Consider the following 23,916-nt stretch of genomic DNA (forward strand, 5'->3'; position numbering starts at 1 on the left):
GGTTAGAAAAAGTAAAAAAAAAAAAAAAAAAAAGGGAAAGGGCCCCAAAATGAATGACAAAAGAAGTTGAGGCAGGACAGTGTGGCAGAGGAAGCAGACAGGAATGACAAATGGAAAAATGATGCTCTCTAAGAGAACAAGCCTAAGGAGGGGGTGTTTTAGTGCCCTGTTATTTCCAACTCCCCCTTCGTTCTGTCTTTTTTTTTTTTTTGAAATGAAATGGTCTTTATTTTCCAGAAGCGACAGGATGACCGCCCCGCCCTGCAGCTTAGATTCATGGAGGGAGAAATAAAATCTGTCCCTGTGACTCCCATGTGAGCCGGCCTCTGGGAGGTGCGCGGGGGGACCGGTGTGGAGACGACGACGTAGACAGCGTGACATGGACATGCGGAAGCGTGTGGAGCAGTGGAGACCCGGCCACTCAGGGCCGACTGATGGCCCGCAGCCCACCAGGTCCCACGCCTCTGAGCCAAGTTTCTTGGCCGCTGCCTTGTGCTCGGGGAGGGAGACACCGGCGTGCGGCCAACGGCTCGCTCAGCTGTCTAACGGCCAAGCGATTTCATAAATGACTATTTCTGCTGCCCACTTCCTGCTACCTTACTTTGTCTCCAGATCCACCTAAGGCTCACCCTGTTTCCCCAGCGACCTGGAATGGCTTTGTGCCCATTTAACTGTAGCTTGTGCCATTCCACGAAGTAATAATTCAAACAAAGTAAGAACGTGACACGTGGAGCCTCACACACGTCACATGTCCACACAAGAGGGCCGGCTGAGGCAGCACAGCTTTTATGAGCCCGTGTCACAGACAAGGAAACCACAGCTCAGTATTATCCCAGCACCCTGGTTGCCAGATGGCCCATGATTTGCCCCTCTGAATAACTAGCACGCTCCAAAATTTTCACGATCCCTTTCTCTTCCTGAAATGTTACTGGATCTCATCCTTAGGAGTGATTGATGCAGGTATCTAGATGGATAAATGCATCTTTTGTTCATTTATTGATTCACTGATTCAACATGGATTTATTAGAATACTCCACAATGAGTAAGACAAGCATGACCCGGCTCTCCTCAAGCAGATTACAGCAACAACAAAAAGAACACAAACGCCTTAAAGCTATCTACAGGTTGCAGGAAGTACTCCTGAGCAAATAACTATGGGGCTGAGGTAGAAAATTTGGGAGGGCCCAAATGGTCAGGAAAAGCCTCTTTGGAGAAAGATTTCAGCTGAGATTGGAAGAAGCCAGAAGAAACCCATTGCTCACAGTGTGGACAAAACTGCAGTAGAGAAGGCAAAGGAAGGTAGGGCTTAGAGTGCTGTGGGCCACCAGGTCATAGGGCCGTCAAGTCAAAGGGCCATCAGGTCATAGGGTCATCGGTCATAGGGCCATCAGGTCAAAGGGCCATTGGGTCATGCTTTGTCAAAAGTATGAAGGAAAAACCCTTGAGTTTTAAATCAAAGTGTGACATATTCTAACTTAACACTTTTTAAAGATGATCCGACCATTGTGTGGAAAAGGAAGTGGAGTCAGGAAAAGAGTGGAAAACAAGAGAAGACTGAATCTCTGCAGCTATCTGCAGGCAGGAGACAGGGTGGCGGCCACGGAGATGAGGAGCGCTGATTCCAGATGCATTCTGGAAAACTGGCTAGTGGCCTTCATGCGTGTCATGGTCATGGGGGAGAAGTTTGAGGATCAGAGTGCACTGGTTGGAAAGGAAAGAGGACCGACAGTCTGAGGATAGGCTAAGAAGTGGCAACAAAAGCTAATGCTTGCTTTACTTCTAAATACAGTAAAACCTTGGATTGTGAGTAACTTGTTCTGCGAGTGTTCTGTAAATCGAGCAAACATTCCTAATAAATTTTAACTTGATAAACAAGCGATGTCTTGCAACACGAGTAGTACGTGACACCGAACGCCACATGATCACAACTCAGCCAATGGTTCTAGGAATTAGGTTTGATATACAAGTGCTTTGGGTTACAAGCATGTTTCCGGAATGAGTTATGCTCACAAACCAAGGTTTTACTGTACATCTGATATCTGTCCCCTGGTCCTTACCCCTAATCTTGCTACTCACCCAGTACCTGGAAAAATGCTAGGAACAGTGCTCTGTCATAAAGTACCTCATGACCTCACGGCAAAACCACGTTCTTCCCGAGCCCACATGGTCAGTGGGGATTTGGGAAGGAATGTAGCTCAATGACAGAAAATTCAGAGGCAGTTGCCACAGAATGTGAAAACAAATTTTTTGCACACTGTCCTCTTCTTTATTAGATCACAGCCAAATACACAATCTTATACTAAAGTCAAATTTATAAAGATGAGAAAAAATATTAATCTAACTAATTCCAAAATTAGAAAAAAATCATAGACGTTGAGCTTGAAGGCGCTCAGAGCTCATTGCGTCTTGCACCTGACTCACATGATGAATGACTTGCTGAGGGCTGCATCTCAGGGTCCACAACTAGCTGACTGCTGGGTTGGGACAAGAAAGAAGATCTCCTCATTCATAGCATGTATCATTGAGACTTCTAATGTAACCAACCGTGTCATATGACAAAATTGAACCAAAACAACAGCAGTCAAATTTCCCCCCCCCACCCCTGTCCCCCAGACGAGGCTAATATAGAAATTTCAGGGGCCCCAGTGCCTGGACATTCTGTTTTCTTGTCAAATTTCCCATATCATTAATAGATTAGGGGGTTGGAAAGGAACAGGTGTCTTCTTTGTGTGCTCATTATTAAGTAAACTGGCACACGTCAATTGAACATTTTTCTCTTGGCATTTTCCAATTGGCTTTTATGGGGCCTTTAAAATTGAAAAATCCCTAATTGCGATGTTTGAAACCTGTTCCAAAAAAACCTCCTCTAAGACAGAGGAGGAGGACAAAAAACTGCCAATCCTTAGCCAGGAAGCTTATCATTGAAGTCCAAAGTACACATTGGAACCACGATTTGATAGTGAGCCAGAGAAGGGATTTCAAAAGAATGGTGGTGATTTGGTCAAGTGGGAAATGCCCTTGGTATTTAAAGCTACTAATACCTGAGCCCCAAAGAGCCACCACACACTAATAGAGATCATCCATGTGGGGAATAACGTGCTATTGTTTGAATGAGGCAGGATAGTCTCTAAATGTATGTGTCAACTAGAAATTCTAAGAGAAATGGAAAAAGTGTCCAGTCTTGCAATTCAATAACTGAGTGTCCACAAATCTGTATCTGGATTCTTTACCAGCTCGACCCTTTATCTACCGCTTTGCTCACTTTTATCAACCACAGGATGTCTTTCCCATACATGGGTTCCCTGGTGGATGAGGAGTGGTTTCTGATACTGTTCCACAAAACATCCTTGTCTCCGTAGCAAGAACCCTAGTGCATATGTGTTCTATCTCACCATATGCTCTCTTCCTTCTTGTTCACTCTTTGGACATGTAGGGTATGAAATGGCATGCAATGTATGTATTTAATACACAATGACACCCAGCCAACAAATCATGCCAGAGGTAGGCTCCTAAATATTAAGCATATTTCCCACTCATCTGTCTTTCTTTTGATATTCCATTCCCATGGGATCACACGGTAGAGAAATCTAGAACTGTCTTTTCAGGGAAGGAATGATGGAAATTTGCCCATCATAAGAATTTAAAGCTTCCTTCATCTCAATCACCATTCCTATGTGTTTCTAAGTTTTCCAAAATATCTTTTATTTATTTATTTTTTTTGAAATGAAACTTCAGTCCCCAATGCTGGAAGCAATCCTTTTTCGCACTCTCACTCCTGCTCACACTCTTTCCCTCTCCCCCCACCCCCCTTAAGTTCATTAGGAAGGACTCATGCCATCCCCTCTCAGTAGCTTTCATGACATTCAGTTACTGGAGGCTCAAATGCAGCATACACTTGCCTGGAAGTCCCAGGGAGCATCATTCTGTCAAGCAGAACATGTGATTAAGATCAGACCAACTCATGATCTTGAAAATGCGGCTGCTGACCCATCCCAATCCCGGAAGGTATGTGGTGTTCTGATTGATCAAGTTAGTAATTACATCTGACTGCCTTAACTCTCCCTGCAATTGCACCAGATTCTTCCTGTCCTAAATTAAAGTGTGAACACATCAGTCCACAATTAGGAGTTCTGCACATTTCATGGTCAGTGAAAATATATTCTTAATATATTTCTCATTTGATAAATATTTTCTGATATTATTAAGGTTCCTTGAGGTTAAAAGAATTGTAGAAACATGCGGGCACATATCCTTTGGCTAATGACAACGTGAAACTTTCAGATCTCTACTGAGAAACTGTGAACAGTGAGAAGTAGGACTGTAGGAGTGATGTTTACTGAACTTTTAAGCTAAATTAGACAGATGTAAAATTACAGGGAGGAGGGATCTTTGAGTCATCGAAAGCCCTTTGTTCTAGCAAAAGGTAATGGTGTTTTGCATGCCCACTGTCCCCATTCCAATAATGTGCTATTTACTGCTAACAGGCTCTCACTTTCAGATGGCTAATTGGTTTTTCCTCCCCACTATTATGTTTTTTAGCGTGTTATCTTCTGCATCGAGGTATTCTCATTTCTCAGGGAAAAAATACATTTAACCCAGGGGAGCCTGAATGTCATGCCTGGTTATCTGACCTACCACTTCTACTCAAACACAGAACCCTCCAAACCCATGACAAAAATGGAGACGCACTCCACTCCACTGAGACTGTCATGAAGTCCCGGACATGCCTCTGACCTCCTGAGCAGAAATCACACTGGAATCAAATTCCTTGGGTGCTGATCCAAGTATCATCATGGACAACCGAGTAACTGAGCCTTCATCTCCCTCTTCGCTCTAAGATTCTGTTCTGCCTTGTGTAAGTAACTAGGAATGAAACTGTCCTTCTGCAGGAGATGTTGCTGTGTGGTTCATGGAACAATAGCTCAAAAATGCCCACGAGAGAGTTTTTCCAAGGATGAATATTCCACCAATTCTCTGTCTCTGATGAATTTCTCCTGCTTACCTCCAAGGCAAGCTACTAAAAAGATAGACACAGACCATACAGAATCTTGGAGGTGCTTTCACCCCAGGGATCTACAAACCCATCCACCCACGTGGAACACCAATGATCAGTCAATGAGCCAGTCACTAGTCACCAGCAAAACTCATTCCACTTCAGATCTAGTTCAAGTCAAGTACTGATTTCTTATTTATTTATTTATTTATTTATTTATTTATCTATCTATCTATCTATTTACTTTGCTGCCTTTAAACAGTGTATCCCATAGGGAATGATCTCCAGAAACTATTACAGAAATTTGTCAGAGTAGTGGAATTGGCAGTGATTGATATCGTCTTCACTGGCTTTCTGTCAAAGTGAGAAAAAATACATTGACATGAGACGATGTGTACCTGGGAAACAGATTCACTGCACCTTGCAGACTTGGTGAGATCACTGACTGAACCTGATTTGACCAGCAAAATCTATAATACATCAGTGTATCAAAGACAAATAGTGTATGATATCACTTACGTGTGGAATCAAAAAAACCTGAACTCATAGAAACAGAGTAGAGCGGTGGTTGCCAGGGTGGGGTAAATGGGAGGGATGTTGGTCAAAGGGTTCAAATTTCCAGTAATAAGATGACTACATTCTGAGATCCAATGCACAGCATGGTGATTATAGTTATTAATAATCTGTTATATGCTTGAAAGTTGCTAAGGGAGTAGATCTTAAATGTTCTTATTGCAAAAAAAAAAAAAAGAAAAAGAAATGGTTGTTATATGACGTGATGAAGGCATTAGTTTGCACTACGGGGTAATCGTTTTGCAATATGTAAACATATTGAATCAACATGTTAGCCACGTTATATACCTGAAACTTACGCAATACATCAGTTACATCTCAGTGAAACTGGGAATAAATGAAAAATAAATTATTGTTTTTAAATGAAAAAAAAAAATCTCTGTCATAGGTGGCCACTGTTGTCAAAGACATGCTCTCAAGAATGCAGTGGGCTCTGCTCCAAGCTGGATCACAAGCGCTGGAATCACCTGGGTCTAAAGCTCTCTCGTAAGAATGTGCGGATAACATCACTATAAAACACACATAGGCAACTCTGTATTATTTACGGTTAGTCTTTCTTTCAAGTTCCTACTGATATAATTTAGAAGACTTATAAATCTTCCAGTTTTAATATCTCCTATATGACTTCTTAGTTAATCTGTATTCAAGAAGCAAACATATAGCAATTTTCCTTTATATACATTTTTTCAAGAAAATTTTTTCACGCAAGATCACATGGTTTAGGTTGAAGGTCTACATTCTTTAGAAAGGAAATATTTCCAAGCTTCAGAACAGGATAAACACATTAGAAAATAATCTAACTCTCCTTGAGCCATATCTCTAAAGTTAGTCTTGGAAACGTCTTGAACGCTTAAGAATTCTAAATTTCAGAGTGCCTAGGTGGCTCAGTTGTATGACTCTTGATTTTGGCTCAGGTCATGATCTCAGGGTTTGTGGGTTCAAGCTCCACGTAGGGCTCTGCAGGGTGCAGAGCCTGCTTTGTATTCTCTCTCTCTCATTCTCTCTCTCTCTGTCCCTCCTCCCACCCCTCTCTCTCTCAAAGTAAATAAACTTTACTTTGTTTTCAATTAAAAGATATTCTTATATCTGAAATGAAATATAGGCAAATGTAGTATCTGCACCATTGCCTCTGTTGTGCATGTAGGGAAGCAAAATTTGCCCCTCCAAAACGCATGGCTTTGACATGTGGATTATACTAGGCTGATTATTTAAAAAAAATTTAAATGTTTATTTTTTTGAGAGAGAGAGAGACAGAGAGAGAGAGAGACAAAGCACGAGTTAATGAGGGGCAGAAAGAGAGAAGGAGACACAGAATCCGAAACAGGCTCCAGGCTCCAGGCTCCAGGCTCTGAGCTGTAAGCACAGAGCCCGACGTGGGACTCAAACTCACGAATTGCAAGATCATGCCCGAGCCAAAGTCATATACTTAACCAACTGAACCACCCAGGGGTCCTTAGGCTGATTGTTTTTAAGAAACAGAAGGCTCAGGAAGAAATTTTATCATTCCTCCAACTGCCTAAAAGAAAATGGATAGAGAACCTCCCCCAGGAAGGAAGCTTTCATGACAGATAACTACAGTATGATAGGAGCTAAGCACGGTGCACAGCAAGGAACCCAACAACGTGTTTGTTAAAATTCCTCTCCATGCCCCACTGTTTCCGTAGGCCCAGCAAACCCTTGTTTACCAAACACATACTCTTCCTTATCTTCCCATGAATTGCTTTCCTTCTTTTTGAAGCCCTAGACCACTACCCCCTTCTCTTCAGCTCCAGATGGCATATAAGCCTCCACTGCCTGACTGCCCATGGACTTCCTATTCTTATGGAGTCCCTGTATGCATGTAATTAAACTTGACTTTCTTTTGTTACTCTGTCTCACGTCAACTTAATTCTTAGAAGATCCAAAATAATGTGGAAAGGTAGAAACTTTTCCCTTCCCCAACATATGTTCAGTTTGAGTCAACTGCACAAAATCTCTGCAGAAATGCAGAGACAGGGCATGCGTGCTGTGAAGGAAGGCAGGTGAGGTAGATTTGATTTCTTGTGCTCTCTACTATTTCTTGAGAATTCAAAACATAGCAAATGGTCATTAAATATCTATTCATTAGTTAAGCAAATGAAATGGCCCCATATAGAAGACAATATTAATTAGGAAAGACTTTGGGGACTAGATAATATTTAATCAGAGGATAGAAGGACATAAATTGACTTGGCCCAAAGGACGAGAAAGTAATTTCCAGAAGTAGAAAAAAATGCCATAGAGAAGCATTTTAAAGCAAGACGATGGATGAGAGCCTATACGGGGAATGTGCACAGTATGTCAACATATAGACTCGATTTATTGAAGCCTAAATACCATAGAATAGTACCACAAAATAACCATAATTTCATCAATTTCCATTTGCACGTTACTTTAACATTTATAAAATGGTTTTTGAATATTATTGCATTAAGTCCTTGATGGAGAATAACTCAGTGATGGAGGAATAATCATTCTCATTTTGCAAACAAAGAAATGAAGGCTCAGAAATGTTAGTCAATTATCTAAAGGTACTTACAAGAAAGTGGAAGAGGTTATATGCAAATTACTTCTGATTTACGATCTAATGCTCTTTTACTAAGTTATTACTTGGTTTCTACAAATATAAGTGCAAATTATATGCGGCCAGCAGGGAGGAAGGTTAGGACAAAACAGAGTTCACAATTATTGGTGCTCTTAAAATTCAAATTGTTTATTATAACTCTTGACCTCCATAGTGTATCAGAGTTTCTTGTAAAATTTCTTAAATCAGAGACTCTTCCATCTGTAGTTCTGGTAAAAACCACGGGATGTCATCTTGTGGAATGCTTTTTTTTCAAGCAAGTTATTTGTTTTGAGGAGGAGAATAGAATTTTTTAAATGGTGGAAAGCTTCTCTTTCTCAAAGTGAATTTTCTTATTTTGAAGAGTAATTCATCCCTATGGCTTAGAAATCAAAATTATTTAATAAATTATAGATTCAAAGTCTTGCTTTTACTCTTGCCTGTTGTTCTCCATCTTCACACCCAGCAGCCCATTCTAAGATCATGGTGTGTATCCCTCCAGATTGTTATACACACAGACGCACAAATGCACATGCGCACATGCTTACACAGGCACCGGCATACACACACAAACACTTCTGTCTTTATTACATCGGTGGTAGAATAACAGACACATGACTCTGCATTGTTTTAAAATTTAACCTATTCTGGGGTGCCTGGGTGGCTCAGTTAGTTGAGCATCCAACTCTTGATTTTGGCTCGGGTCATGATCTCCTGATTGGTGGGATCAAACCCCAAGTCGGGCTCTGCGCACATAGCACAGAGACTGCTTGAGATTCTCTCTGTCCCTCTCTATAAATACATACATACATACATACTTTGAAAAATTATAAAATTTAACCTATCCTAAGATATTTTATAACAATACAATATAATCAGTTTCCTTTTATTTTCTAACAGCTACCGTGTACTTCAATTTGTGGATGTGTATGGATGAGTGCGTGGGTTCTTTCTAATTTTTGGTTTAAAACTTCTGAAGAGTAAATTATAGAACAGATACAGTTAAGTTATAAATTTGGATTTACCCAAATCTATGGACTTTGACCTTGAGCATCCAACCCTCTCTCAATCCCTCTTCTGATGGTCTTGCTCTTTGACTGCTTCATGATCATCACCAATATTACCCTCAAGGGTCTTCTCAGTAATGGAGGAGGGGAGACAAGGCAAGATGGCCATACAGTGCTCAAGCTCCAAATGTTCAAGGTAAAGGCTAGGTTGCATTTTCAGGCCAAAGTTAAAAGTAACAATTCAAAAGTGCTGAACCATGGACATTTACAAGTCTTCTTTTAACACATGGATTTCTTCTGCATAACACCTGGCTTTTATATGCATAGGATTCCTTTTTCCTACCAGGGCCTGGAGTTATTCATGCTAAGGAATTACCAAAGATCATGGGAAAGACACAGAATTTCCATGTGGCTTTAACGATTTTTCTTGTCTTTATCTTTTTTTTAATGTTTTATTTATTTCAGAGAGAGAGAGAGAGAGAGAGAGGGATACAGAATCTGAAACAGACTCCAGGCTCTGAGCTGGTTGTCAGCACAGAGCCCGACGTGGGGCTCAAACCCATGAATCGTGAGATCATGACCTGAGCCAAAGTCGGATGCTTAACCTACTGAGCCACCCAGGTGCCCCTCTTGTCTTTAGAGATTAATTTCCATAAGCACCTGATCATCTGATCCTAACCCATCTCTACTGGCGCTTTATATAGATACGGCATCAGATTCCTCTCCACGCAGAGGCAATATAACTTGACAAATAAAAAACATGGTTCAATGTTTTTTATAAAAAGAACTAAATGGAGAGCTTCCTAATGATTCAGGAAAGATGCTGACATTCTTCCAGTTAGCAGAAAACAACACACATGTAGGAATCATCCACTCCAAATAATTAGCTAATAAAATGATGAAACGTGAGGTGCCTGCAGGGCTCAGTTGGTTAAGTGTCCAACTTCAGCTCAGGTCATGATCTCATGGTTCTGTGAGTTTGAGCCCCACATTGGGCTCTCTGCTGTCAGTGTGGAGCCCGCTTCAGATCCCGTTTCCCTCTCTCTCTGCTACTCCCCCGCATGTACACACGCTCCCTCTCGCTCTCTCTCTCTCTCGCTCTCTCTCTCAAAAATAAATAAACATTAAAAAAAAAGTCTCAGGACATGTTTAAAAGTACCTTGGGTATACTGCAGAAAAACCCTAATTTCCCATCTTTTATTCCTAGCTATGTCAGTGCTGCATTTTACGTGAGGCACTGGTTCTTACAAAATGTTTCTGGAAAATGGAAGTTTATAAATGACACGCTGAAAAAAAAAATAACCAGGTCTCTTTTGCTTGATTTAATCCCAGTGCTCAATTCCTCTTCATCATTCCCTAATATGGCCTTTCAATCTGTCTTCCAGGCCAAGGGACTGTCAGTTTCCTAGGAAGGACAATGTTTCGGGAATAAATGTGCTTTCTAAGTCTCAGCTACAGACACCAGCAAAACCTGTTGAAAACCGAAAATTCATTCCTACCTGACACCAAATAACTGTTTTGACTGATTATTTCCTCTGAACTGACAGGTTGTTTTGGCAAAGTAGACACCAGCTTAGTCAACTGAGCGCATGAATGATACATGAGGGGTTCCATTTTCAAAGCAGAAAAAAATTGTACAGTTGTTCATTCAACACTCAGAGTGTTTATTTGGTTCCATAACACCTATTTTCAAAGTAGTGACTATGCAGAATATAAAGGACTTTTTGAGAGATAGAGTGTGAGCATGGGGGAGGGACGGGGGAAGGGAGAGAGAGAGAGAGAGAGAGAGAGAGAGAGACTCCTAGGCAGGCTCCATGCTCAGCACGAAACCTAATATGGAGCTTGATACCACAACTTTGGGATCATGACCTGAACTAAATTCAAGAGTCTGATGCTTAACCGACTGAGCCTCCCTGGCTCCCCAGTGCCTCTTGCATTCTTATTTATAACTAGGAAGTGGAAACAGTCAAGAAGGTCTACAGTAAGAAAGCAGTTAAATCCACAAAGGCATCCTCTGTTTCCCTGGGAGGTCGAATTCCAAAAGCTGCATCCAGTTCCACAGCAGCATAGCGATCTAGACCCAGAACCAAAATCTAGGAGGGATGATTTCTGTTCCCACCTAAGACATTTCTAATCTCATTGACACAGCCATTGTTCTATCTACCAGAGATCTCAGGAAAGTTTTAATTACCTAGAAAAATATTCCTATTTTCCCCTGAGACATATGGGAATTAGAGAGTGATTTAAAAAAAAAAAATTAGGAAAGGAAACGAGTACCTTGTGAGATTAAGCACTGCACAAGCTTGACTTCATCCTACTAATTTATGAGACCCTGTATTATTAAGACGAACAGATTTCATGAGGTTTTTCTCCTCCTTAGGATTGTGATCAGAAAAGCCTACAGTGGCGTTCAAGTTTTAAGAGAAAGTCCTATTCCTTTAAGTGTTATTTTCCATGNATGAAGGAGTCCCTATGTACCTACATTTTCTCTACATGAAAGCTGCCTGAATGTCAGCCTTGGGGATACATTCTTCCTTATAAGCCCAGGCATGCAATTTCCTATGAAACTTATATTTTAAAGCCTCCACACAATGCCACTCAGAAAGCAATTCGGAACAAAGAACTGAATGACATTCCATTGTGCGGAAAGAACTGTAACTGTGGGCTCTGTTTTCTTCCCCCTCTTCTATTATTATTGATTCTCAGCTTAGTTCTGAAAACATCTTGCTTTCCATAGAGAAAGTACAAATTTGCCGCCTTCAAAGTGAATACCTTCCATAGGTTTGCTTAATTTGCCTTTAAATGGGAGAGTACTTACCACCTTGGAGCTGTTCTGAAACCCAGCTCATTTCAACAACAGGAATGCAATTTTAAAGGCTTTGTTTCTGCCTTAAATCTAGAAACGTAAAAATATATAGATAATGATGAAAGTAATTCTACTTTTCATTTTCCAGTACTGTCTGGAAAATCTGTACATGTTATGCAAGTGACAGTGTATCTATCTCTAATTTCATCTTCATAACATGTACAGATTCCATATAAAATCTGAAAATGTACACGCTATCACACAAAGACCACTTCGATTTCCTCAGTGGCATGGACAGCCTCCCATCTATGTGATTGATCTCTTACGTCCGTCGTCTGTTTGCTTTCTAATAAACCATGATGAAGGCCTGCTGCCTTTGTAATAGACACTTAACATCTTCCCAGAGCAAGGCATTTCATTTAAAAAGACAGGCAAGACTCCTGCTCTGGTCCATGGGTGTTATAAATCAACAGACAGTTCTGACTGATTCCCTTTCCATTTTTCCCAGTGTACGGGAGCTCCCTGGAGGCAAAATCCAAAGTCCTCTCCACGTAATGGACATTATACATCCCCACCCCCCACACTTCTCTTTTATTAGAATAGCCTTTCATGTCATTATTTTTTTTTTCAAGAAGAATGTCAAGTGAGTACACTAATTGATCTCTCGCTGTTTTGTGAGCCTCCATTAGAAACTGAGGCCACTGGTCAAACTGTTAGCGTTGACGGGCTTTCGCTCAAGGCAGCCTACACTTTATTTCATCTCCATTTGTGCCACAGAAATGTCTGAGAAGCTCTCCACCTCTTTTACTTTTCATGAGATATGTTTCACATTATGAAGAGGTGTATTGACTCAGTATGCTCATAACTACACAGCAAATGGAAAAATAATTAGGTAAAATAAGTTTGCAAAGGTATTTTGCATATCAAAAGGTAACACAGTTTTTCAGTTGCCTGAGGTAATTCTCAGTGCTCTTTTAAAATGAGATGATCAGAATTGTAGGAACAGCTTGAATATTCTTCCCGTCACAGGTTTTTATTTCCTTTTTCAGGGAAGAGGCCACCATCTAATTCAATACCACCCATCTGCAAATGTTACCTAAAAACATCTAAACAAACAAAACCCTAATTAGCTCATACATGGAGTGCCAAATGTGATATATATTTTTTAGTAATTATTGATATTTTTACTTCAAAATAGTTTATGAAAAACTTGGGCAATATTTTTAAAAATTTTTTAATGTTAATTTTTGAAAAGACAGAGCATGAGCAGGGGAGGGGCAGAGAGAGAGGGGGACACAGAATCTGAAGCAGGCTCCAGTCTTTGAGCTGTCAGCACAGAGCTGACGAGGGGCTCGAACCCACGACCCACAAGATCATGGCCTGATTTGAAGTCTGACGTTTAACCAACTGAGCCACCAGGCACCCCTGGGCAATTTCTAATAGGACACTGGGACATCAAAGCGCTTCTTGGAGAAACATAATTAACCTCAGATTAAGAAGTGACGTTACTGTGTTCTTTCTCTTTGAACATCTTCCTTCTTTACCTGCTTCCCAATTACATGTTCTATCTCTTAGGACATTCTTTTACTTTTGCCCATTATTACAGGTAAGAGTATTTACAATCTGCCCTCTATTTCATAAAAATGTTCTTGAGACAGGCCTCTCATACACCAAGCATGGAGAAGAATTAGATCCCTTAAGACCAAGGGACATGAAAGAAGAAAATATTGTAGATATATCATCCATCATAGGCCACTTTACGAGTTACTCACGTTTACATCAATGGTCATAACTGACTTTATATATTTGACCATTGACTCTAGGGTCTTGTTTTTGAAAACAATACTAAGAGGAGTGTCTGGGTGGCTCAGTCAAAGCATCCAACTTTGGCTCAGGTCATGATATCATAGTTCGTGAGTTCGATCTCCACATCGGGCTCTGTGTTGACAGCTTGGAGCCTGGAGCTTGCCTCAAATTCTGTGTCTCCCTCTCTCTCTGTGCCACCCCCCCACTGTCTTTCTCACTATCTCTCTAATATTAAAAATTTAAAAAAAGAAAACAATACTAATACACTTATAATCCTAATATATCATTCTACTCTCACCCATTGTATGTATGTTTATTCAGGTCAACATAAACAAAATTTTTAAAATCTACTTTACAGTTATCTGTAAGGAATTTATAATATTATTCTCTGAGGCATAAAAATCCTATCACTTGAAGCCTGTGATTGAGAGTTTTAGCAATTATGTAACATACATAACATCCATGCATCCACATCAGGCTTCAGGTCAATCTTGCTCCTGAACTTCACCTTCCGTATTTTCTGATTGTCTGCTGGAAATCACCACTCAGCTAATGGATGTGCTTAATCAGAATCAGTCCAAAACTCAAGATTTCCTGCTCTTTCTCCCACTTATTCTGTGGACCCCCACCTTGATCCATGATGGCATCATTCATCTTGTGACTCAGCTATAAACTGTGGAGTAATTCCCCAAAACTCTTTTCCTTTATTGCATTCATTTTCAACTGATCACCAACTCATGTGAATTCTACTTTGGACATAGATAAGTGATAGACAGATGACAGATCTACTTCAGAGTGTGTGTATGTGTATGTATTCATTCCCATCTTATTTTTTTTTAAATATTTTTAATGTAGATCACATCATGACTTTCTGGATTAGTGTAATAGCTTCCTAACTACTAGGTTAGCCTACAAGATCTCACTTCAACCAATCAGTCAAGATATATTTTCCAAAATATCTATTTATCTATCTATCACCTATCTATCTATCTATCTATCTATCTATCTATCTATCTATCTATCTCTATCCCTTTGATGAATTCCCTTAGTCTAATGAGATTAAGTCTATTCTGTCACACAAGCAGCACTCTAGAGCTTGCTAACCTTCCTGTCCTCTCTCACCTCCCTCTGCCCCTCTGAGGTCGCTACCCCACTGGCAGGGACTCTGACTCACATATCTCTCTATCATGACTCCTCTGAATTAGGGGCCTTTTGTTGAGTTCATTAATGTTTCTGAAACACCAACATCCACATATGACTGGAAAGTACCTGTGGTTTCATCTTCTGTCCCAAACACACAATTAAACAACAAGAATTTCTCAGAGTACTCAAAAGCCATCACTACACAGTTAATGTATCACTCTCATCCACTACAGCCCTCCAAAGTAGGGATAGTGTTTTTATCATCTTTCTACCTGCTCTTCCTGGCATAGAGAAGCTCTGAATATGTATTTGTTGAATGAATAATCGGGACAAATTTATATTTTTTGTTATAATATTATTACTGGTTTAGATGCTATTTTGCACATGTAGGTATGACCTAAGTCCAGTATAAAAAGGCAAACATTTCAAGACAAAAATAAGTTCTGAAAATAGTTTGTAAAACATGTAAGATTTCTTGTGTTCTGATATACTTTTAATATTCTCATCCCCAGGGTGATGGATAGATGAAGATTCATGCTCAGCCAACAGGCAGCTGAGGCAATTACCTTGGTAACTCAACTCAAACCACCCAGTGTGGGGAATCTACAGATCTAAATGTTTAAATCTAATGCTATCCTGGGAATACCATCTCTTGTTGGCAAAATGGCTTATTTTTCCCTATTGCTGTACTCTTGTGTATTCTTTAATGAGCCTGTAATGCTAAAACCTGACAAAATATGGTGTCCGATCCACTACCCTGTGCTGGGGGCTGAGCTGCACCCTCCTGCTGCTTCGATGTACATACTGCTGGTTGCTTTACCGAGAACTAGAATCTGAGCGTATAATATTTTAACAGTGTGAAAAAGATTTTAAGGGGAAAACACTGTCTTCTGAGATAGTAGCTAAAAAACCATTACAATTTTAAGTTTTAGTTAAAATAGGAGAAAAGGGCTTTGAAAATTTGGCAAATGTAGCAGAAGCAGTGCCCACCAAGGTTACTAAACACCCGGAATTCAGCCTGGAGGCAGTCTCCAGAGTTTTCTATTCTGGAAGGCAGGCTCTATGAGAACCCAGCACACAGCAGGACTCACGCCTAAAAGTGGTTTGGCTGGTGGATTACAGTGACTTGAGTCATGCACAGATCTGCCAGGACCTCAGGTAGCAGATGATTTGTTTTCTTTATGATAAGCCCCCACAAATCCTTGCTGATATCAAACTGAGGGACAACTCAGCATGTCTGGTACAGATTATATACAGCCAGAAATGTCAGACATATTGCCCAGGAGTTCCTTCTTATTTTTCAAAGGCAAATCAGCCACACTATAATATTCTTGCCTTTCTCTCTCTCTCTCTCTCTCTCTCCTTTTCTTTCACCTCTTCCCTTTCTTCATCAACATGGTGGCCTATAGGCCTTGGAAAATGACAAAAACACAATGTCCTGGTCCTCCACACTTCATATTTTGGGTATAAAACTTTAAATTCACATGTTAATATATTAACAACAACGTTAGAAAGCTATCATGTACACAATACGTGTACCTGACAAAACATCTTCACATACGCACTGAGTCTGATGCACCACGTCAGACTGTAAGTGTCTTTAATAAGATATGCATATTTTCAGTGGCTAGATCTATCTCTGTGTCTATCTTTGTATCTACGCATCTATATATTTATCTATCTCCATCCAGTCACACGCATGCATGTGGCACACACACACACACATACTCATTTGATTGCTTTATCTGTCTTTCCCTCCTTGGATTATTCATCCCTCTTTGTGGCCCTTCTGGATTCTGGTCCCTGGGGTAGGAAGCCCACACGGGCAAGCTGGGAAGACCTGACCTAGGCTGACAGCTGCACAAGACCCCTTTCTGTGTCTTCTTCACTCTCCTCTGACCTCTTCTCTCCCCTTCCTTAGGAACCCACCTTCCTGATAACATTTCCAGCTTTTGTGGTTTCCACACATGGGTACATTCCACTGATCCTCTACTACTTTATTTTTCATCCCCCTTTTTTTTAGAGTAAGCTCTATGCCAAACATGGGGCTCAAACTCACGACTCCAAAATCAACAGTCGCATGCTCCACGGACTGAACCAGCCACATGTCCCTGTCTTCCATCTTTTAATGCCTTCTTCGCAGTGTCTTTAATTGCCTCTACAGGCGGAGGTCACTTGCCCCAAACTCTTTCACAAAACCCAATGACAGCAGGTCAAAAAGAAATTCCACTTTCAGCTGCTTCCATCCAGAAGTCTTGAAGGCTAAATGTGATAGCAGTTTACATTTAAGTCGCTTATAATGCAAATATAGATGTCAATGACTTTAAGATAAAATGAGCATAAATGTTATATTCAAAATGAATGAGGGAATACATTAAATATGATTATATTATGTGTTCTCTAGAGAAAGAAAGCCCAGAAAAATAAAAATGGAAACCTTTCTGACAGGTCTCATGAAAAAACACAGAAGTGCAGGTGTGGATTCATTGATGGATTTCAATTAATGCAGCTTTTTTTTAAATATTAGCACCTGTCTTTGGTGAAGGTTTGCACGCTAAATAAGGCATGCATGTATTTTTAGAAAAGGGGATAACTGATCTGGTGATTTTACAATCCTACCCCATTTTTAAATTTTGAGGAGGAGGAAATAGGCTTTGCTTACAAGCAAAAGAATGGTTGAGCAATATATTCAGGTATACACACGTGTACAGTTTGATATAAAGGCAGACGATTGCTGCAATTAGTGACATTTCAAAAATGAATGTTTAAAGTTATCCATGTATATAAAACACACATATAAAATACAGGCGTAAGAAATTCTCAAAACAACCATGTAAAATGTAAAAGAAAATTGGGTTAGGACACATAGAAACTCGTATGAACTATGCCAACACTGAGGAGATCATGTTTCCCTTGGCTGTTCAGTCACCTCACCCAGAGCAGAAGTAGCTGGGACAGATCCTTTCTAGGGTCAACTCAGGCTCCTTCGTTCCACGCACTCCACGCCTTATAGGTCATCCCTGTGACATGATCATTCTATGCTGTTAACGCACTAATCTTATTCCTACTCAATTCATTCTCTCACTCCCCAGATCTCTGTGATGCTAAACGGCCTAGACCTCATAACGGCCACATTACCACCTTTCTGTGCCTCTTTTCTCTTTTCTTCCCTCCTTGTTAAGACATTCAGTAATAATAACAAAGCAAATCCAGACAATGTTAAGTTTGCCACTCATCTGTCCAAAATTTTAATTTTTAACATATATGTATATTTGTATAAGTACATGATGGCATGTGTATATATGTAATAGTATATGTACATATAAGGATATATATACATATATATATCACAAAATTGGTCAATTTGTCTCAGATTGTTGTACTAGATACTATATTGCTCAGAACATTATTGGACTTTAATATTTTTCATTTCTAGATTTTTTCAAATTATTGATTTTTTAATTTAAATCCGAATTAATACATAGTATAATCATGGTTTCAGGAGTAGAATTTAGTGATTCCTCACTTACATACAACAAGCAGTACTCATCCCAAGTGCCTTCCTTAATGCCTATCAACAATATATTTTTTAAAACTCAGGATATGTGGGTCACCTGGGTGGCTCAGTTGGTTGCAACTCACTCTTGATTTTGCTTCAGGTCATGATCCCAGTTAATGAGATTGAGTCCTGTGTCAGGCTCCGTGCTGAGCATGGAGGTTGCTTGGGATTCTCTCTCTATCTCTTTCTCTCTCTCCCTCTCTCTGCCTCTACCCTGCTCATACACATGCACGCACTTTCTCCTTCCCCCTCTCTCTCTCAAAATAAACAAACTTTAAAATAAATAAATAAATATATGAAAATCAGGATACGCTAAGTACCTGTCCCTTATGAAACTGTATAGAATTATAGGACTGCTTCCAAGTTGGGGGCCTTAGGGGGGTTAATTAACAAGCATTCACTACCGAATAAAGTGTATTTAGTGAGAAGCCTCTGGGAAGGGAGGGTAAGGATGATGGAGAGGCAGGAAGTAAGAAACATGGTAATTTAGTTTCCCTTTTTGTGTACGTATTTATGTTCCACCTGGGAAAGTGTAATTAATACATGTGAGCAAATCAGTGAACCAATTTGAGTCTAAAACACATGGTGTTGCTGCCGAAGTTTAGAGGAAGCAGAAAACCATAGAGCTTGGAGGATGTAAAAGACGGAATTTTAGAGGTGGGATTTCAGCTAAATTGTGAACGATGTAGGTGGCAGAAAGAACACAGAGGTGGGGAAACGATAGGAAAAGAGACCCAGAAGTAGTTATTTCCTCCTTTCCCTCCCTCCCTCTTCCTTTCCTTTCCTTTCCCTCCTCCCTTCCTCCCTTCCTCCCTCCCTCCCTTCCTTCCTTTCCTTTCCTTCACACCTTCTTCTTTCTTTCCTTCCTCCCTCCCTCCCTCCCCCCCTTCCTCTCTCCCTTCATCCTTCCCTACTTTCCCTTTCTCTCTCTCTCTCTCTCTCTCCCTGTCTTTGGTTTTTGTTTTTGTCTTTCTGCCCCCACCCCCAGGGAGGGAAGAACAAGTAGAGTCATGGGCAGAATCAAACAGTAGAGTCAGGGGCACTGCAGCGTGTTGCTGGGGGTGGGGGGTGGGGGGGGAGGATGGGCTGGAGGGAGAGCAAAAGTTCCCGTTAACTCTGAAGAGAGGTATTTCTGGAAAGTGCTGGGAACAAGCCCAGTAAGGAATGTGAGATTATGGCTAGACCAACAAAGAAAGGAGTATCTGGAGTATTTGTACATTATCTTTTGTTTTCTACTTTACATTTATCCAAATCACAATTCTGGGTACAGAGAAGCAATAATAAGCAATAATTCAATGTCTTAAGCAAATATGAATACCTGAATGTCTTAACAGAGTTCCTTCTATAAATGGTGGGGCTGTTGACTTTCACAACTTGCAAAGTCAAATTCCTTCATGTCTTGGTAACTATCATTGGAGGCTGATGCACGTTTCCAATTGGTCTCTGTCTGCAGAGCATTCCTTACCAGCTACTTTATTCCTGGAAGATTCACTTATCCTTTTGAAATTTCAACCCCCCCATCCATATAATGGCGGTGCTAATAACAGGAATAAATTTGTAGGTTTGTCTGAGGACTGTAACAGTGCATCAAGAACACCTAACCCCATGAAGAGCACATAGCTGTTATTTAATGTTTAGTAACAGCCCCCCCCAAAGAGAAACTATTAGTTGCACAGTTAAATGACTGACTTGAATAGGAAGCAGAAGCACTTTCCAAATTCACAATTCTAATTTGGTGTCTCCACCTTCGTTTATTCAGTTATCAAACACATAGTCCCAAAATGAGTAGACACTGGACAAAAAAACATCTACAGGAGAGGTAAATAAAAGTATTTTTTGTAGGTATGGAAGGAAAGAGAAGTAGGGAATTCTACCAACTCAAAGAATGAGGGCTCTAATTAGTGTAGTTTGAATTTGTACCAAAGGAAGCATAAAGCAGGTCAATTGAGTTCCTCCTACATAGCTGAGAAGCACAAATTGTCACTACACCAAACAATTGAATTATTGGATCCATTAACCAGCATGATTTGATCCAAAAATCAAAGTTGCCAAACAAGAAATAAACTAGAATGAAATATGGATAAGTTTGTTCATGCATCCATGCACTGAAAGCTTCTAAACAAACACATAATTGTTGAAATTGTCCCTTGCCAATTCCATAGAACTTGCAAGATGAACCAAAACATTTCTTCATTGCATATTATTTAAAAGATTGATTTGTGGTTGCTCAAGATAAAGATTGATCGAGAAGACTATACAATTATCTATTTATTTTCAAGGGGAAAATGCTAAAAGATGAACCCTTTTCCTTATTTCTCACTCTAACAGAATGAGATACCATTCTAGCACAAAGATATGTTTATTTTATTTATTTATTTTCACCATGCATCATTTAGCTTTGCTTCTTGACTGCTCTTTGAAGCAATGGTGGCCCTTTTTTGAATTTTTCTTACACAGTTTTGTATGGAAAGGGGAAATATGTTCCAAAGCATGAAATTATAATAGTCTTTAAATCAGTCTTAACTTTATAATTTACCTAACTATTGGCCTTCCCATGTCTTTGGTTCAGTGTACCAAACGCTGACAACAACCAAAGTTGTTTTCTACTTTTCTTTTCTTTTTTTTTTTTAAATATTTTTATTTATTTCTAGGAGAGAGAGAGAGAGACAGTGTGAGCAGGGGAGGGTCAGAGAGAGAGGGAGTCACAGACTGAAACAGGCTCCAGGCTCCGAGCTGGCAGTCAGCACATAGCCCGACGCAGGGCTCGAACCCACGAACCGCGAGATCATGACCTAAGCGAAAGTCGGACGCTTAACCGACTAAGCCACCCAGCCGCCCCTGTTTTCTACTTTTCTTAATACTTCCTAGTCTTCACGCATCTCACTTCTGCCCGTACTTGCAGATACATACGACAGGAAGTGAGCCTGATCCATGGACCTGGTTCCATTGTATCTCAAGACAGTTCTCTCCTTGTCATCCATTCAACAAATATTTATTGAATGCTTGCTTCATGCCAGACTCTGCTCAAAGTGCGAGGGGGCAAGCGGGTAGCAGTGAATGAGGCAGGAGCACTCCCTGCTTTCATGAGTCTCATGACTCATGGGACATGCCAGGAGACACCAAAATAAAGTCATCGCCAAATAAGGCAATTTCAGAGAGCGAGGCACCTTTTCTTTAAAGGAGAGAAAACACAAGAGGGTAACGGAACAAGGGGCAGCTGAGGGCGTTTCTGTGGCGTGATCGGGAAAGACCTCCAAAGAACTGGACCCCCAATGAGTTACAGGCAACCACGGGAAGATTTTGAAGAAAGGTTCTCTGGGAAGAGGGAAGGGGAGGTGGCTGGGGGGCGGATGGAGAGGGTGCCCTGGGAACACTGAGAGGGGTGGTGAGTCCAAAGACAAAGCTACAGGGAAGGGGTGGGTGATGAACTCACAGGCACAGGGCAGGGGGTGGGGCAGGCCACCGCCCACAGGGACGGCAGAGCCAAGGACACTCATGTGGCTTTAACGTACACACACACCATGCACCATGTAAAATGCTTTCATTAACAGGCACTCAATAAATAGGTGCTGATCGATTACTGTTGAAATGGCAGATTGATTACAGTACATTCCCAGTAAAAGCAAATTGTTCTCCTGAGAGAAATAATGAAAAAGATAGCTGTCCCGTGGAAGAGATAATTTACCTACTATAGCCATTTATTTTGTTGGAGGCCAAATGGATTATGTCTCATCCACACTCTACGGCAGCCAGACTGACTGGCAAGGCAAAGTCTCGTGCCATCCCCCTCTGCTCTTTGACAGAATACAGCCTTCACCTGGAACACAAGACCTTGTGTGATCTGACCCTTCCCTACTTTTCCTCACATATCTGTAAACAAAGTCACCTCTTCCCCCCAGTGGTCCAGCCAAATAAATGTTATAGTTCTGCAGACACACTGTGTCATCTCTGCATTTGCTTGAACTATTCACACCACCTGGAGTGTCCTTCCCCTATGCCTCCAACCAGGTGACATTTCATCTAAGAAGCCTCTCTTACTGCCCCGCCTGTACTGACTGCCCTCCTCCCTTCCCCTCCCACCTCGTCATCACTGTCGCCTGGGCGTATTTTTTACACCATTGTTTAGGAATGTACTTTATCATCACCAGATCACAGCCTTCGTTGGGATATAGGATTGAGTATATAAATCTTTGTATCCTTAATACCTAGGAACAAATCTTGATAGAAAATAGATATTCAATAAATAGTTAAAAGTAAATGGACTTTCTTGACTTGGATTGAAGGTATCTACACTGAGCATGCCTGGCTTCATGTCCTAATATAGCCATATGTTGTTTTATTTTCTATCTGTAGCAACCTCTAAAGATTTATTGTGAGTGGGAATGTGATCTCCTTGTGCTGGTATTCTCAGTACCTGAGAAAGGCATTTGGCACGTAAGAAATATTTGTTGAATGTACAAATACTTGAGAAGTATCATTCAATTTACTTTATTTTATGGTTGTTTTAAGCCTATCTTGAAAATCAAATGTCATCCAAGAAAATGCATGATAAGATCAGGCAAAATCTTGCATGCAGAAGGACTCGAGTCATTTAATTCTTTAAATATTTATAGTTTACCTTGCCTTCTTATCATGGCATTGCTTTAGTGAGTGCAAAGAAAATCATTTAAAATTATAATTAGAAGAGTCTTCTGGAAAAAGAAGAAAACAAGTTTACACAGTGTTGAAGGTTATAAACAAATTCCATGTCTCAACTGTTAAGTACCACGGCAGTAGTCAGAGGAACAAAATAAAAATTATAATCTGCCCTAGACAACACAGCCCAATGGAAGAGACTGTGCTTTCTTCACACAGCACTGCAAATATTTTTAGGATTTAAAAAGTCAAGGCAAGGAATTTTAGAATCTAAGTTAAAATGAAATATTCCTGGATATATCAGCTGATTTGGCTTTGTTTCTTTTCTTTTTTTAATGTTTATTTATATTTGAGAGACAGAGCATGAGTGGGGGAGAGGCAGAGGGAGAGGGAGAGACAGGATCTGAAGTGGCTCCAGGCTCCGAGTGGTCAGCACAGAGCCCGACGCAGCGCTTGAACTCACGAACCATGAGATCATGACCTGAGCCAAAGTGACGCTTAACCAACTGAGTCACCCAGGCAGCCCTGATTTGGCTTTGTTTCACCGTAACACGATACTTTTATGATAAAGTCAGAATGCATTTAAACTATTTGAGCAACATTCTCATAATCCTTCATTAATGTCACATCAGTTTGAATTCCTAAAATTTAGGGTTAATAAATATAAGGCTGAAACAATGACCTATTGAGCAAGTGCTACTCAGAGTGGACTTTGGTCCATCACTTAATGGAAATACTTATAAGCAGGGAAAATGGTATTTGTGAAAATAATCCTCTAAGAACTTTTTTCCTGAAGATTTCATTTGCATGAGT

At 40.4% G+C, this 23,916-nt stretch overlaps 1 protein-coding gene and 1 long non-coding RNA gene across 3 annotated transcripts in view; one reads left to right on the plus strand and one right to left on the minus strand.

Annotated features, from left to right (window-relative positions):
- LOC144223280 (uncharacterized) overlaps nt 1-15,590 on the plus strand; it is a 20,124-nt gene extending 4,534 nt beyond the window's left edge. Inside the window, exons 1-4 of one of the 2 annotated variants that reach the window (XR_013332646.1) lie at nt 974-1,299; nt 4,540-4,855; nt 5,955-6,112; nt 15,422-15,590. This is a non-coding gene — a long non-coding RNA (uncharacterized LOC144223280). Of the gene's footprint in view, nt 1-973; nt 1,300-4,539; nt 4,856-5,954; nt 6,113-15,421 lie in introns of those variants that run through there. The other variant, XR_013332645.1, reaches the window with a different exon arrangement.
- The window catches only part of NALF1 (NALCN channel auxiliary factor 1), a 638,784-nt gene that overhangs the window by 410,767 nt on the left and 204,101 nt on the right, over nt 1-23,916 (minus strand).

Source organism: Crocuta crocuta, unplaced genomic scaffold (assembly GCF_008692635.1).
Source record: "Crocuta crocuta isolate KB4526 unplaced genomic scaffold, BGI_CrCroc_1.0 scaffold31, whole genome shotgun sequence".
Taxonomy (NCBI): domain Eukaryota; kingdom Metazoa; phylum Chordata; class Mammalia; order Carnivora; family Hyaenidae; genus Crocuta; species Crocuta crocuta.